This window comes from Terrapene carolina, unplaced genomic scaffold, assembly GCF_002925995.2.
Source record: "Terrapene carolina triunguis isolate 2854851 unplaced genomic scaffold, T_m_triunguis-2.0 Scaffold130, whole genome shotgun sequence".
Lineage (NCBI taxonomy): Eukaryota > Metazoa > Chordata > Testudines > Emydidae > Terrapene > Terrapene triunguis.
Genome location: NW_020664481.1, coordinates 21,511,537 through 21,524,860, shown reverse-complemented (window position 1 = coordinate 21,524,860; position 13,324 = coordinate 21,511,537). Strand labels below are relative to the sequence as shown.

The 13,324-nt window shown below is 41.5% G+C and overlaps 1 protein-coding gene across 1 annotated transcript in view; it reads left to right on the top strand.

Moving 5' to 3' along the window:
- The first annotated feature begins 61 nt into the window (after positions 1-61).
- RSPRY1 (ring finger and SPRY domain containing 1) overlaps positions 62-13,324 on the top strand; it is a 53,561-nt gene continuing 40,298 nt past the window's right edge. The window contains exon 1 of the mRNA XM_026652845.2: positions 62-154. The gene's annotated coding sequence lies outside the window, so the exon portion shown is untranslated. The remainder of the gene's footprint in view (positions 155-13,324) is intronic.

Below are 13,324 nucleotides of genomic sequence, written 5' to 3'. Positions count from 1 at the left end.
GGGCTACGGGGTTGGGGGCGGGGGAGGAGGAGGAGTCGGCTCCCGGAATGGTAGGTCTGGCGCCTCCATCTTTCCACCCCGCGCCCAGATGGCACAAAGGGGCAGCGCCGCCCGGCCGCCGGCCTGAGCGGGGGACGAGCCCGGCACCGCCCCGGTAGGTACCGCGAGCGCAGGCGCGGAGCGGGAGCCCCCCCCAGGGCCGGGCGGCGAGCGGGGGCTGGCGGCCCCAGCCTGGGGGGAGATGCTGTGGGGCGAGCCCCAGGGAGCTCCCCTCAGGCGCGGGGCGGGGCGGCTCCGCGGGGCAGGCACCCCGGGCTGGGCGCTCCCCTCGGGAGGGGCCTTTCCGGGAGCTGGGGGCTCCTCGGGGAACCCTGGGGAGGGTCCTCTGGGGGGCCCGGGGGCGGGGCGGAGGGATCCCGTGGGGGGCTGGGTCTAGGGAGGCGATCGGGTCTCCCGGGCAGGGGGAGGGGGTTTGAATGGGGGCTGGCCCGGATGGGGGCGGCCGAGAGTTATGGGGCTGGGGTAACTGGTGGCTCTGGGGGCAGGCTCGTCCCGGGTCGGAGGGGGTCCTACGGGGGGTTCTCTGGTGTGGGGGGGGTCTGTGTGCGCGGGACGGGAATTGGGGGAGGGTCTTCGGGGTGGGGGGGTCTGTGTGCGCGGGACGGGAATTGGGGGGGTGGGGGATCTGTCTGCGCGGGACGGGAATTTGGGGGGGTCTGTGTGTGTGGGACGGGAATTGGGGGGGTGGGGGATCTGTCTGCGCGGGACGGGAATTTGGGGGGGTCTGTGTGTGTGGGACGGGAATTGGGGGAGGGGGGGTCTGTGTGTGCGGGACGGGAATTTGGGGGGGGGTTCTCATTAGGAACGGGCCTGGCCCCTGTTACCTGGGGGGCACCGGGCTGTAGAACAGAGAGAGGACTGGAGACCGGTTTCCCTCCCCACACTCCCCGCAGGTGAACGGGGTGCGGGAGATGCAATAGGTCCGTTTGCCTGGATGTTATTCTGGGTTCCCGTTTCGCCTCGTGCTGGCTCGGCTCAGCGCTGCTGGTTAGTGGGGCAGGCTGCAGGTGTCTGTTTTGACTAGGGAGGGGGTGTGTGAAAGAGAGAGATCAGAGATGCGTCCTGTGCAACCCTGATTTGCATTTACTCTCAGGAAGTCACGGTTGTAAATGCGTAGGCTCTGCCACTGCCTTAGTAAGCGCAGTTATCTTATTTCTAACAATGGAAGTAAGGGTAGGTGGATTGTTGCATAGAAGTTGGACGTCCTCTTGTTTGCAGACACCTCTTCCTGTCTCGTTGGTATGGCCGTATCTAACGTGCGAGGGTTGCTGTGTTCTGGATTTCTGGTCCTGTTATAGGTGCATACTTTGCAGTATTGGTAAAAGAATGCTCTGAAGTAGAATAGAAGGTGGACTGATGTAAAGGTAATGGGGTGCCAGATATGGCCAGAGGGTCTCGGTATTATACATGCAATTGTATCTAAATCGAGGGTAGATCTTGCTGCTCTCTCACAGGTAGAAGTCAGAGAGACTGCTTGTGTGAGGAAAATGAGCAGGAGCAATGTCTATATTAAAAAATAAGAAGTGAGACCGACAGTATTTTTTGGGCTGTATTCTTACTCCCATTAAAAGAACAGGAGTACTTGTGGCACCTTAGAGACTAACAAATTTATTAGAGCATAAGCTTTTGTGGGCTACAGCCCACTTCTTTGGATGCATATAGAGTGAAACCTATATTGGAGGAGATAGATACACAGACACACAGACACACAGACACACAGACACACAGACACACAGACACACACACACACAGACACACACACACACACACACACACACACACACCATGAACAGGTGGGAGTTGTCTTACCAACTCTGAGAGGCCAATTAAGTAAGTAAATGTGTTAGTCTCTAAGGTGCCACAAGTACTCCTGTTCTTTTTGCGGATACAGACTAACACGGCTGCTACTCTGAAACCTGTTATTACTCCCATTAGTAATCCTTACTCGTGCAAGTAGTCCTGTTCCTTCCAGTGGAACAACTTGCATGACTAAAGTTGTGTGCGTACATATGCTATTAAAACAAATGAAAAAAGGACCCTTTCCTTTTTTGTTTTTTAGTAGCATATGATATCAAGGCCCTGACTCTGCAAGCACGCAAAACCATATTTAACCTTATTCACACTAACTGTGCTTAGACGTAAAAGTGTGCTGTAGTGCTTTGGTGAATTGGATGCCAAAGTGAATAGGCTATTATTATTAGTTTAAGTGATGCAGCCTATAAAGGTGAACTTAAAAATGAAAATAGAACTTGCCAAAAAAATCCACAAACCAGGCTGCAGGTGACATCAAGCACAGGAATAAATGTTAACTTATTAACAGCATCATAGACTGACTTCCTGGTTCACAAAAAAGCCCTAATACATTGGGTTGCAATGACTTCTCTGTTATGTATAATATGACAAAATAATTGTTTTAATCCAGGATTCCTTCTGTGAGCCAGAAAAACCCAGAAGGATTGATTTAAAAAAAAAAAGAAAAAAAGTATAGACTCTAAAGTCAGAAGCTTTTTAAATAGTGTGTGGCCCACTCTCTGGCTAAATATAAAACAAATTTTCTTGCCAGTGTTACAGAGAACATCTTCATAAGCTGACTAAAAAATTCAAGATAAAATTTATTTTTACTACTATTTTACTTTTTGTATTTCTCTTAGCTTGGAAAATTACAATGAACTAGTCAGTTTAATCTTTTCTATTAACATGCTACCACCATTCTACATTAATTGCAAATGTAACATACAGAGGGTCTTTTCTTAAGACTTTTGTTAATCATGGAAACATTTCAAATTGGGTTTGAGGGTTTTTTTAGTTTTTGTTTTGTTGGGTTTTTTGTTAAGATGTTTTGTTTTTTAACAAAGCTTAAATCTTGAGCCATATTTCAACACACACTTATATATTCTATACCCATTACAGCCTTATTAGTTGGTACACAGGCAGATTAATTGTTTTTATTTTGCTTTTAAATATTTTTTTTTTCTTAGCAGCTTCACCAGATGCTGCCTTTTGTGTATGTGTGTGGATAGGTGGTAATCAATAGAATGGGACACCTTGAAAGGTAATCTGGAAAGAAGAAATTAAGTGTGCACTTTCCCCCTTCCCCCACTGCTTTGTGATGTTTGGAGAAGACTATAAATAAATAAATAAATAAATAATATTTATTTTGAAATCTTTGGTGTTTTACATAAGCTATTCAGTTCTTGTCTTGTTCACCCTGGAAGACTCTGGTCACTGGAGAAGTAATGACTTATAAGAGACTGAAAAGTGTGTGACTCAATAGGGGGAGGGGAAGGGACTCTTAGTCTCAGTTCAAGACTCTTATTTTTAATACCTAACTCCAGTGTTGAATAAACACTTGGGAGAAATAATATCTTTGTTAGATCTTTAATGCTGCAACCGCCCCCTCTTTTAAATGTGGAGAGAGAGAGAGAGAGAGCTCATGAGATGGGACATCTTCTGAGATTCCCGAGAAGTCCTCCAGGAAAAACCAGAAGAGACTATGACTGATCATTTCAGGATTTAAAAAAAGGAGACGGAAGTGAACAGCAGAGTCCCTCAAGGTTCTCTGCTGGGACCTGTGCTGTCCATATTCATTAATTATCTGAAAATGGGCTGAATTGTGAAAAGGCAAAGTTCGCAGACAATACAAAATTATGACAGGTCGTTAAGCAGACAATGAGGAGTTACAGAAAGATGTCACAAAACTGGGTGAGTGGGTAACAGAATGGCTGATAAAATTCAATGTTGATAAGTACAAAGAAATGCACACTGGAAAAAATAATCCCAACTATATGTGTACAATAATGTGTTCTAAATTAGCTGTTACCATCCACGAAAGAGCTCTTCGAGTCATCATGGCTAGTTCTCTGGAAACCTGCTCAATGCACAGCAGTGGTTAAAAAGGCTAACAGCATATTAGGAGCTATTAGGAAAGATATAGATAAGATCGTAAATATCATAATGCCACTATATAAATCCATGGTATGCCCACACCTTGAATACTGTGTCCAGTTGTGGTTGCCCCGTCTCAAAAAGGATAGAGTGGAAATGGAAAAGGTTCAGAGAAGGGCAACAAAGACGATCATGGGTATGGAATAGCTCCCATTTGAGAAGAGGCTATAAAGATTAGAGCTGTTCATCTTAGAAAAGAGTTGAATGGGGGTGGGGGGGAAATTCATGAGTGGTGTGAGCAAAGTGAATAGAGAGGTGTTATTTATCCTTTCACACAATATAAAAACCTGAGGTCAGCCAATGAAATTTAATAGGCAGCAGATTTAATACAAACAAGAGGAAGTACTTTTTCACACAACGTACAACTAACCTATGGAACTCATTGCCATGGGATGTGGTGATGGCCAGAAGTATAACTGGGTTCAGAAAGCACTGGATAAGTTCATGACAAATAGCTAATGATTGACCTATTAGCCAAGGTGATTAGGGTGACCCTAAACATCTGCCTACCAGAAGACGGGGTGGATCAGTCCATAATTGCCCTATTGCGTGTACACACCCTGAAGCACTGGTACAGGCCACTGCTGGAGACAATATACTGGGCCAGATGGACCAGGGTCTGACCCAGTATGGCAGCTGTTAAGTTCTTATGTTGAAACTTCTTGGGGTGGGGGAGAAACTCTTTCAGGCCTTGTCTTCTTTATACATTATATTAAATAAAATGGGCAGAAATCTAGTTTCTGGTTTTATAAATCATTTGCAGGCCACCTTTCATACAGCAGGAGTTTTTATTATTTGTATTACAGTAGTATGTAGAGGCTCCAGCCAAGATCAGGGCTCCCCACTGCGGTAGCTTCTATATATAGCCATAGCAAGAGAGTCTGAGAGGGTCCCTGGCCTGAAGAGTTTACATAGATGAACACAGACAAAGGATGGGAGAGAAGAAGTCGTTATTGCCATTTTACAGATCGGGAACCAAGGCAGAGAGTTCAAGTGACTTGCCCAAGGCCACATAGGTAGTCTGTGGCAGAGCCCACTCCTTAACAACAAGACCATCCTTCCTCTCAAGACATTTTAAGATATTCCCCTTGAATTAACAGGAGATCGAAATTCTTCTGATGTCCTCCTTCTGAGCCAGTAGTCAGTTTTCCTATTGTTTAAGAATGTAGTTGGTAATTATGCTCTACCACATCCCCCCATTTTGTCACTTCAGTGTTTGTTTTGCAGGACTAAGACTGGAGGTTCTAGACATTACCTACATTCTGTGTTTAGGCAGTTGTCTGACGACTTACAGTGCAAACTTCTAACTGAGCCAGCACTGAATTTCTTTCAACAGTGTTATCAAAATGTTTCACACTTCCAAAACTGTTTCAGCATATTTTATGCATCCATAATACATTAGTCATACTACCTAACTGGGGAATTACCATTGTTATACTGTAGAGCATACTGTGATTCACAGGGGTATAGCATGTATTTTTGTTGGTACAAATCCTTTCAACTCTCATTTTAAGTAGATTTCCTTGTAATAAAAGTAAAAGCTACACCAATAAGATACTGTTTTATTATTTTAAAAAGTTACTACAGTACTAGTAGAAAAACCTCTCCTCTGGGGTTTAATACATGGACAGAATGTTGAGTGAAGAATTGTAGTTTTTTTCAGCTAGACAAGTTTTTAAAATAGTCCATTTAAAAAGAATAAATATTTAATCCACCCTCTTGCTCAAATTTCCAACCTCTAATATTTGGTACCCGAGGGAAAGATTATCCCAAACCCCCAATTGTTTTTCCTTCTTCAGTTGAATGTCAGCTGCAACTTATCACAATCTTTCTATGAACTTTTTTCTTACTCACAGGAGTAAGTTCCTCTATTGCTGGCCAACTTTGAAACTTTCACATTTGTTTCTTAGTGTGTCTGCATCTCTCTTGCTCATAGGACTGGGGTTTGCTGTATTTCCTGTCACTGTTGTGCATTTCTGAAACACAGGTGTGTCCTTCTCTCTGCATCTCTTCAGGCAAGGGCTGAGCCAAAACACTTTCCCACTACCCCATCGTGCTGGATGTGATTCATCCTTGCAGCTGCCATGAAACCTTCATGTTCCCATAATCCTTCCCACTTGTTAAAGGAACCTGATTCTAAAAATGTGTTTCTGTCATTTCAGCCTAACTCAAAAATATTTACTCAAAAGAGAAGCCAGCTTTTACCCCTTTGCTGTATCTGAAAGTTAGTTTTTTGGAAGCAGTGTCCTGTTTTATCAGGATTCATGTTGAATAGCCTGGTAATGCTGGAGTGTGTCAACAGGAGAACTAGGTTAGCTTTTTAAACATTCTGTCTCACAGAGAGGACAATACCTTCCAAATATTAAGTAACACTAGCACAAGAAGAAAAGCAATCCCTTCCTCCCAAGGTAATGAGAGCCGTGAGGCCTAAATATTTGGTTAAAACCTTTGGGAGAGAACAGTGACAGAACAGTCTCACACTTTTTAAAGTTACATTGCAAAACCTGACCTATGAGGAAAGGTTGAAAAAACTAGGCATGTTTAGTGTTGAGAAAATAAGACTGCAAGGGTACCTGTTAAGTCTTCAAATATGCTAAGGGTTGTTATAAAGAGGATGCAGTTGTTCTCCATGTCCACTGAAGGTAGCACAAGAAGTAATCAGATTAATCTATAGCAAGGGAAATTTAGGTTAGATGTGAGAAAGTGTTCTAACTATAAGGATAGGTAAGCACTGGAACAGGCTTCCAAGGGACATTGTGGTGTCCCCATCGTTGGATATTTTTAAAAACACCTGTCAGGGATGGTCTAGGTATAGTAGGTGCTACCTCCGCGCAGGAGGGTGACGTAGATGACCTCTTGAGGTCCCTTCCAGCCCTACATGTTAATGATTTATCCACACATGATATACACAGTCAGCGGTGATAGGACAAGATTTCCCCACACTGCCCCGCCAATGAGTGTCAACCCTGACCTGGCATAATATCAGTAAAACCAACTTAAAACAAGAAATAGGAATGACCACCATATGCACAAAACATTAGTCTCATACCCTCATCTTCCTCCTTTTACTTCTCTCTTGAGTGCTGTCTTCTCTCCCTATCATGTCTAACATGAGGCCAGTTCCCTCAGCTCCTACTCACTCCTGACTTCAATGGGATTACTCGTGAGAAAGGTTTGAAGGATTTTAAACCCCAATACTGCAGTGAACTCTGCATAACCAGATGCCTGAGCCCATGTGGCGCTCCACTGATGGGATCAAGGTCCAGAATTGTAAGCACTATGAGCAGGATCTAAGTCTCTTCTCTTTCTGTTAATGCTAATGATACTGTTAACGGGATCCAGTTGTGATGGTGAATCCAATTGTGATATGGAAACTAAACCCTGATCCGCAGTGTTGGGATTTATGAATGTTGAGTCCATGTCCTTGTAGAATCAGGGACTAGGAATTTTTTTTTTTTTAAGAAATTAAATATAAGAAATTGATTAGCCAATTGTCATGGAATCTCTGAAACATGTCGCTCAGTTAGATAGAACATGCACATGGTTTGGCATAAAATTTGGTAATCACTCTTTTTGCAATCTACACTCTGAACACAGCTCAGCATCTATAATGGAAGTTAAACAGCTTTGTTCGTATCAGCCAAGATGTTTCTCTGCCCTGTTTTTCCCCCAATTTCAGTAGTCTTCCAAGAAGAAATGTGAACTTCAATCAATTTTTCTTGTATTCTTATTTTTATAGAAAAAGAATGTTCATTTTTAATGAGACCTAGCTCTCTGTCCCTGCCGCAAGGTCTTAAACGTAAGCAAACTAATGACTGTCTGTGGAGACTTGCAGTTTAGTCTGGTCGATCTCCCACCATTAGCTTGACCTTCACTTTTGCTTGGGATTCCCCAGTGTTCCAGTGCCCTCTTAGAAAACTAAGTTCTCTAGCAAGAATTTAAAATATTTTACCTTCTCAATAGAACACCAGGTTAATGCAAATCCATTAACTTCTTGTATTCATTCAACATCCTTATGACAGCTCAGACAGCCATGACACGAAAGCTATTGTTTTACTCAACAGTTTGGGAGGGGAAAATATTGGTAATACTTAACACCATTTCTGAGTGATGAGTGGGAACTGAAACAAAAAGTGGTTTAGTGTCTGAAACTGCTTTTTCTTACGTCTTTATGTATCAATTTCTCATGAGCTTGGAGTATTCTCAGCTTCATAAAAAGGGGAGGCTTTCTTTCCACCATGAGGCAATATTGTGGTTGGCTGTAACCAAATGTCTGAGGAGGTAAATCATTGATCCATGGGCTGTATATTAGAGAGAACTAGATTGATGCCATTTCCAGCCAAGACCTTCGCTAACATTCTCTCCAAGATCTTTTGGGACCAGACCTCTTGGTAGGTTTGATATTCTCAATAGTGTCAGACATGAAGTATATATACACCTGTATGGGATCGCTACTGTAATAGTTGCTTATTTTAGGCCCCCAGCTGGGGAAGCTTGTTGACAGCATAAAGGGGCCAATAAACTCCTGTCCATCAGGAGACCAGCACAACTTGGAAGCTGCACTGAGCAGGCCAAGATAGGAATAGATAGAAATAGTCATGGAATCTCCAGCATTGGAGGTTTTTAAGAACGTGCTAGGCAAACACCTCTCAGGGATAGTCTGGATAATAATCAGTCCTTCCTCGCTGCAGGGGACTGGACTAGATGGCCTGTTGAGGTCCTACATTTCTATGATGGCAGGTGGATGTGCTTTCTCAATCCATCCCTTGAATGGCCTCTGCCAACAAGATGCCACAGCTGTGGCTAAAAGCTGCTTCTCTCTCAGCTAAATGAATTATTCTTTAGCTCAAATGGTATTTTAGGATAGTTGTTTGTTTAGTGATAGAGGTCCCAGGAGGTTTGATTCCTTCTGCTGTCTGCAGTTCCTATATGTGCGTGACCACAGTTCATCATGTAGGCATGCAAAAGGTGCTCTTTTATTTCTTTCTGTCGTAAAATGGAAAGTATCAAAGTGATGACAAAAGCATTAAAAGAATTTTCCAAACGTGACTCTTTTTCTTAACTTTCAAATTATTGTTTCTCTAACTGCTTCTGATTCTCCTCCCTCCATCTCCAAAATTTCTTGAACCTTTCCCAAATTTGGCCTTAAAAATTCTCTCTTGTTCTCAGGTCACATTTGAAATTTGAACCAGACAGACTATTTCTCTTTCATTTCAGAGCGTGTGAGTGAAAGGGAAACTGCTTACAACTTTAACTATCCATAGGCAACTTCCTCTTCATAATATAGCCTAATTAATCAACTCTGGTATTTCCAAACATAAAAAAGTCTCTTTTGGCCTTTTAAAGGCTTCAGTTTTGTTCTGATTTGTACACCTTCTGTTTCATTAACCCATATTCTTTTTGATACCGGTGCAACCCCACTGAGCACTGGTGGGATTCCCCCACTGTGCCCAAAAAAAAAAAAAAAAACCTCAGAGGGGAATTTGGTCTACAGCCTTGGGGTTGCCTTGAATGCAGGCTAGTGGGTTTTGGCATGATTTTCAAGCACTGCAGTTTAAGTACAATAGTTGTTGTTGTTAGGTGTTTAATTATTGCAGTCTAACGTTTATCTGTGGCACTTGGAAAGTGTACCACTTCTTTTTTTTGTTTATTTTCAGTGAAATTGAGCAACATTGCAAGGCTCACTACATTTTACTTAAGTCCTCCCCAGAAACTTTACTGGTTTAACTATGCCAGTATAATTAAACTGGCAAGCCTTCCTAGTTTAGAGACAGCTTTATTTATAAAAATGCTTATACTGTACTGGTATACCTTATGCTGGTTCTCTGACTAGCATGAGCAATTCCGATATATTCCCTTATATAAAACAAAACTGCATCTACACTTCTTATTAACATTTATTGTATTGTGGTAGTTCCTAGGATCAGGACCCCATTGTGCTAGGTGCTATACAAACACAAACAGCAAGATTGTCCCTTTCACAATGAACTTACAGTCCAAGTATATGACGAGAGACAACAGGTGCAGACAGACAGTATTGGTCAGCATGGTAGGCAGTGGTTTCTGCACACCAGCAGCCTACCTGTTAAGTGTGTGTGTGTGTGTGTGTGTGTGTGTTTGTTTTTGTAAGCATCATGGGAAATGAGAATTCTGAGGGGAGATTTGAGGGTGAAATGAGAACTTTGCAGATGTTTATGGGGAGTGCCTCCCAAGCATGTAGGGCAACATGGGAGAAAGTACAAAGGTATTTGAAAATTTAACAAGTGGGCAGTAGACTGGCATCATTGGCTGATTGCAGCCAAGCATTGAAAGCCTGATAATGAATGAGAGATGATAGGGTGGGGGAATTGGCTGTGTGGAGCCTTGAAAGTGAGTACAAGCAGTTTGATGCAATAGAGAAGGGGGAGCCAGTGGTGGGATTTAAAGAAAGGGGTGAATATATGGAGCTATACCTATCTCATGGAACTGGAAGGGACCCCAAGAGGTCATTGAGTCCAGCCCCCTGCCTTCACTAGCAGGACCAAGTACTGATTTTGCCCCAGATCCCTAAGTGGCCCCCTCAAGGATGGAACTCGCAACCCTGGGTTTAGCAGGCCAATGCTCAAACCACTGAGCTATCTCCCCTCCCCTAATGACATAGTTGAAGCAACAGGATATGAAATTGATCTTTTGCAGCATCATTCTGAGCACTATAGCCTGATCCAACAAAGTATTTAAGCACCTGTGCTCAGCATCTTGCAGGATCAAAGCGCTAATTGCACAAATTTGGATATAGCTTTAAGGAACCTAAAGATAATGGATTTAGGGATTTTCTTTCCCTTCTCAATCCTTAATTAAATATACCGGAGTTGACTATAATCCATTAAGTAACTCCACTGACTTTATTGAGTTTAAGATTGAACTTAAATGGTCTTTAAAAACTTTCAACATATACAGTTTAAAGAGACAAGGTGGGTGAGGGTAATATATTTTATTGGTGAGAGAAGCTTGAAAGCTTTGATATCCTGGGACCAACATGGGTACCGCTGCGCTACATACATCATGTATAATTGACATTCCTGTTCTGTTAGGATTAAGGTGACACAATCCTTTTTGAAACTGATGAGCAACTGCTACTTAAAACGATTAGTCCAGTTTGGGGAAGAGAGAGGGGGTTGAGAAGTGAAGTTGGCATGTTAATGACCATAAAAACAGATCTGTGCTTAGTTCTGAGCATATTGACCTTTTTAGTATCCGTTGGTAATGGTTGAATTTTAGTTTTTGTATTGTAAAGTGATTACAGTAGAACCTCAGAGTTACAAACACCTTGGGAATAGAGGTTGTTCGTAACACTGAACAAAAGGTTGTGGTTGTTGTTTCAGCTTACAACTGAACATTGACAATACAGCTTTGAAACTTTACTATGCAGAAGAAAAATGCTGCTTTTAACCATCTTAATTTAAATGAAACCAGCACAGAAACAGTTTTCTTACTGTGTCAAATCTTTTTAAAACTTTCCCTTTATTTTTTAGTAGTTTAACACAGTATTGTGCTGTACTGTATTTGCCTTTTTTGTCTCTGCTGCTGCCTGATTGCATAGTTCTGGTTCCAGATGAGGTGTGTGGTTGACGGGACAGTTTGTAACTCTGGGTTCGTAACTCTGGGGTTCTACTGTACAAGTCATCCTGTACAGCTGATAGCAGGGCAGTGATGAATAGCACATTATACTAATTTCCAACAGGGAAGACAGTTTTGAGATTGGAGGAATAGGCCAAAATGTAATAGTTATTTGCAAGGGTTTGAACTCAAGTAGGTTTTTAAAAAATGTGTCTGATTATGCTTTTTTTTATATATTACATGAAGCAGTATTAAATTTATACTCTGATTTTAAACATTATGCTATTATGAGACACTTAGCATGAATGTCACATTTACTTTTCATGTCTGTAGAAGTTACTTTCTCAGACATATTGGGATGTTGATAATTTTAGTCAAGGTATTTTAATTAATGGGACCTATTCATCTGAAAATATGTTGTAAAGAAATTTCTTTATGTTCTTACAAATATTTTAAACTAAAGAGAATTTTTAAAATCCATTTTTGTTTAGTTTTTTGATTTTCTCTTGACATATGCAATGGAAAATCAGTGAAGTCAATTTTACTTTCAGGTTCTTAGTGCTGCAAAGTTTGGGTTGTAAACAGTGTAGGTAGGGGTCTTTAAGTATTTTTATTTGTTTTTGTTTTAATTGTGGAAACATTTTTGTTGGCTTCCTGTCTTATAAAGAATTAGTTTATTTATTGTTTGTTTGTTAAACAAAGCTTACATTTTGGTCCAAATTTGACCATGATCCTTTAGTTTTAGTTCTCTCACTTTCTTTAGCCTTATATCAGGGTTTTTTCCCTTTTAGGGTAATAATTCAACTGTTGCTTAAATGAGTTTTCAGTTCTAAGGGGATTTGTTTTATTTTCATACAAACTCTCAATTGGTGAGTTGTCCAAATTTGGACAAGAACAAAACCAATAGTTTTTTCTAATTGCAAACTTTTTTTTTCTATTTTCTATGGCAGAACTGCACTCAACTGGGTTTGGGAAAACCAGTGAAGTCCTCTTTACTATAGTGCTGTAGTTTGGTATCTGCTCTTGGAAGCCCTTGTCCACCTTCCCTTTCTGACTTGATGGTCTGTACAGCATACCTCTAGCATGAATTCCTGTCTGTACTTTACTTCCTTTATGTTAGACTTTTTGACACTTTTATCTTTCATGGCCATGTGCACTTCAGAATGTGTGTACTTCCTTGTATGCAGGGGAGACAGTGTTGCATTATGTCTCCAGGATAGATCATACTCTTGTGTGCCATTCCAGTCATTTGAATCTACGTCTCCATTGCCAAAGAAGTCAGTTGTATTTATGTAATAAAACTGCTTGTGCCTTCTATTTGTTCCCCTTTTTTGTCTTTACTGCTCTGAGATGTTTCAAAGTAGTTTTAATTGTTCTTTTGTCCCTTTGTTCCACCCTGTGTTTGTCCCTAAAGTTCCAATTTAATACTCTATGTTCAGTCCTCCTTTTATTTTCAGCAGCGAAATTGACTTAGTCAGAATGGCCACCCTCAGCTTGATACTGAAGTCATTGTTCATAGTAGCCTTGCAAAACTTGTAATGAAAATCTACTAGACCAGGCACAAAGTCTACTCCATTACCCATTACTATGACAGAGGTTAAAAAACAAACACTTCATTTACTTGTCAATTTACTTTCCCTGGGAAAGTGGAATTTTACAAGACTGGTTTATAGACTGCTCAGTTTACAATTACATATATAACTGTTTGTCATTTTGGTTTGAT